This window comes from Mizuhopecten yessoensis, unplaced genomic scaffold (genome assembly GCF_002113885.1).
Source record: "Mizuhopecten yessoensis strain PY_sf001 unplaced genomic scaffold, ASM211388v2 scaffold2795, whole genome shotgun sequence".
Taxonomy (NCBI): domain Eukaryota; kingdom Metazoa; phylum Mollusca; class Bivalvia; order Pectinida; family Pectinidae; genus Mizuhopecten; species Mizuhopecten yessoensis.
The window spans coordinates 71312-75380 of NW_018404723.1; the positions used below are offsets into that span (position 1 = coordinate 71312).

At 40.3% G+C, this 4069-nt stretch overlaps 1 pseudogene; it reads left to right on the plus strand.

The window, feature by feature from the left end:
* Nucleotides 1-1135: 1135 nt before the first annotated feature.
* LOC110446562 lies at nucleotides 1136-3171 on the plus strand (annotated as a pseudogene).
* Nucleotides 3172-4069: the final 898 nt, after the last annotated feature.

The window sequence follows — 4069 nt, forward strand, 5'->3', positions numbered from 1 at the left end:
GATTTATCACATGATGTTTAATCACTGTCGTAGGTCAGGATACGCCAGAGAGGTCTTAATATAATATATGGACGTAAACAGGAGTAAGTGGACGGGCAGGTGACCCATTACTTTTCACGTCCGATCGGGGAATCGTTTTACATTGCCGCCAACCGACCATTCTAAGATTTAAGAACATCATATATAATTGTTTTACCAATGACAGAGTGCATGCTACATAGTCATTAGTCATAGTAAGACATAAACGTTTTACTGTTTGTGTTATATGAACCAGTATACAAAATAGCCTTACGAACTTGACGGTAATCAGGGGAATAGCTTTTGGGAACTTCATCATCACTTGAACTAGGAATTCTGGATCAGCAATAGATGTTTCAGCTGTCAAATTGTATCAGAAGTCAATGTATAGCTTAACATCATTTGTAATTACATTATTTTAGATTTAGTGAAAGCACCGCAGCTTAATCTCGCTCTTTACGATGTACAGGTACATGTAACTGATCTGAGATACTCTGTCCGAAGTCGTTGTCTAAGTGAAGACCCGAGACGTGCCCTGAGAAGCATCCTTAAAACAAGATGAGTTATTTTTCTGTCAATTTTTAAAGATATTTTACACATGGGATATTCCCTTGATCGTGAATGTGTTTGTTTATACGGTAGACGTACATACAATATATAAACATCTACGATTTAAGAATAGGACTGAAGTCCAGGGCCCATACCCTTGAAACCGTTCTCGTGCCCAAACTCAAATTCCGTGCTCAAGACCATTTCTTGCTCCTGAAATAGATTAATAAAATTATCTCATTTGTCAACATTTTTGGAAGAATTTTGTAGAGAATTCAAGACGCACGCTGATCTTAATGTTCACAGTTGACTGTCTGACCAGGTCACATGATTTAAGCGAGTTACAAGAAAGTTGCTTTGAGCACAAAATCTATGCTTGAGAATGAATATGGTTTCATGAATACGGGCCCAAGCTATGAGTATGAGCATTTCACGGTATGTGTCCCAATACCAGAGTATATATAATGAATGTAACAGAAATGCTGCGATGACAACTTTGCTATGAACCATGTGATATGAGTTCACGTCTTTATCAAGCAGCAGTCTTTTATCTTATCTCAGATCGTAAAGGTCACACTCGACCGATATCTTGATATATCATGAACACGCCATCTTGATAAAATGTATACTATATATTGTATCTGCGTGTGGTCTCGGATCTCGAAGCTTTAAGGTCGAAATGGAGATCCGTCTTGACAATAAAAAGGCTCTGGTAACGGGAGCGGGACGTGGAATAGGTTGGGGTATCGTCAGGGGCCTGGTCGAGTGCGGAGCAGAAGTGTATGCCCTCAGCATCACAAAGGCCAATCTGGACGATCTGAAGTTGGAGTTCCCTCCTATTCACACCGTTCAGGCCGACTTGTCGGACTGGGAGGCGACGCGAGCCGCCGTGGAGGGCGTCGGAACAATTGACCTGCTTGTCAACAACGCCGCTGTGTCGCCGTCTCCGATGCCTTTCGTCGACACGGATAAAAAGACGTATGAGGACGTCTTCAGTGTAAATTTGATGGCCGCCATTAACGTTAGTCAGGTTGCTGCGCGCGGCATGCTGGCAAGTGGAAGGGGCGGGGCCATCGTCAACATTTCTAGCGTCAACGCCTGCATCGCCATCAACAAGACGTCGCCTTACAACATTGCCAAAGCCGGACTGGACATGATGACAAAGTGTATGGCCATGGAGCTAAGTCCGACTATCAGGATCAACTCGGTCAACCCCACTGTGTGTATGACGGCCATGGGAAAGCACCACTGGTCAGACCCCAAAAAAGCAGACCCATGGAAGGCCAGGCATCCCATGGGCAGGTTCGGCGAGGTGGAGGAGGTGGTCAATACAGTGTTGTTCCTTCTCAGCGACAAGGCTTCATACACAACCGGTACATGTGTCCCCGTCGACGGAGGACTTCTCTGTAACTAGTAAATGTACTTCCGGTAAATGTACTTCCGGTACTTGTGCACTTGTCCTATACGTGTCGCCATTGGCGGTAAAAGCTCTGCAGCGAGAACATCTAATTCATTTCCATGTGTCCCCGTGGAGTTGGGCATACACACCCTGCCCATGTGCAGGAATAAAGGTACATAACTCGTGTGAATGCGGTGTTAAGCTGTGATTGTTAAAAGGATTTAAAGTGATTGTTGTAATTGTGGCTGCTGTAGTTGTGATTGTTCTACACAATGCTGTTCTAAATGTGAGGACTCCAATAGTGACCGCTCTAAATGTGACTGATTTAAGTGTGATTGTTCTACATGTGACTGCTCTAAGTGGGACACTAAAACGTTACCACTGGCTCTACCGGCTAGGCTTAGAGCAAGGATTAAACGTATGGAAAGAAAAACGTGTTAGCTGTCAATTTTGACTAAATTAAAGGTCTGTTTTAGCACGGAATTAGATTGTTATCTAAGTCCGTGGTTTTAGTATTAAAATGGGTTTTTTTGTGTACATCACAAACTTGTATATTGATTCGATTCTTTGTGTACTTCACATAATAGACATTTGTATATCCCATACATGTACATGTACTAGAATAATGTAACGAAAGTTTTGTTTTAGTGACAGGATATCGATGTGGCAATTGTCAAAATGCTCATGACATTTAAATTGATTAAATCTGATAAACACATAGGGATTGAATCTGGATTTTTACAGTGTTCATGCAAGTATGAACGGTGGGAAATTTACTTGCACACTACATGAGCGGCCGTAGCGAAGTGAAGGCCGTTCATGTGAAGCATACCGGCTGCATGAACACTGGAGCCAACAAAAACACCTGTGGATCCGCCACTGAATCTTGTATTTTTTCACGACTGGTGTAGTTTTTGCAATGTGAGACCACTCGAACGGCAATACTGAATACTTTGGAACAACAGCTGTTCATACTATAATCAACAGCTGTTTTTAGGTCACATGTGCTACTATAAGCCAATTACAGAACCTGTAACAAAGTGCAAAATGAAATTTGGAATATTATATCTATGACTAAACACATATAAAAAAGAAATAATGTTTAGTTCGTACGCGTATGTCAAATAATTTATTTTTTAGCAAGACATTTCTCAGACAAAAGACGTTAATGGCAGGTGTGAAGCCATAAAATATTTCAAGTTGGCAACGGTGTAGGTTCACTATAAACTTTCGTAATCTGAGTCATTTTACTAGTATTATACTAGTAAAATGACTCAGATTACGAAAGTTTATAGTAAAAGTTATAGTAATACTGTCATCACAACAAATAGGATAAAAATAAAGACAGATGTAAATCAAAAATCAATTACTTGGAACTCTGGAAAATGTTACGGTACAGGATTCCCCAGAATGTATAACTTTTCAAAGGCAATAAATTTCTGCGATGATTGAAGCGGCGAACTTTCCCCAAATCACGTAAATTATCGCGCTTTCTCGCAGTTTCTCGCAACATCAAAGTGCCCTAGACATATTTCCTATGCCGAACTTCGTGCCTTTCCCTCTAATCTAATTCCGTGTTATTACATTACCTGAATACTACAATCTTCATGTCGCTTATTTCTATTGAGTTTATAGTTTTAAAATGATTAATGGTATTATAACTTACAGAAAGATTTGACTGCAAAACAGAGTTAACTGCATACATTTATGTGTTTTTGACGTTAGTGGCTCCTTTTTGAACTATTCGTACGAAATTAGCTCTGTGTTGGTTTATGAACGTGTATTTACATCATTCCGTTACCGACATCATAACACATATTAAATTAAGCCATTTCATCACAAGACCGACAGGAAGATAGACCGCTAATTAATTATGTTGACAGGTAAGATTTACAGCCATCTTTGGTGAGAGCGGTCCCTTGTACAGTATACATGTGACGTAATCACCGTACGTGCTTACTGCTCAGCTGAAGTACCTGTATAATTAGTTTCTGCAGAGACGTATATATTACACGTAATATAAAGTGATACGTCTTTGGTTTCTGGTAAAGAAATTTAACTTTTGGACTGAAAACGAGCCAAGCAAGTTTAATTAGAACATGC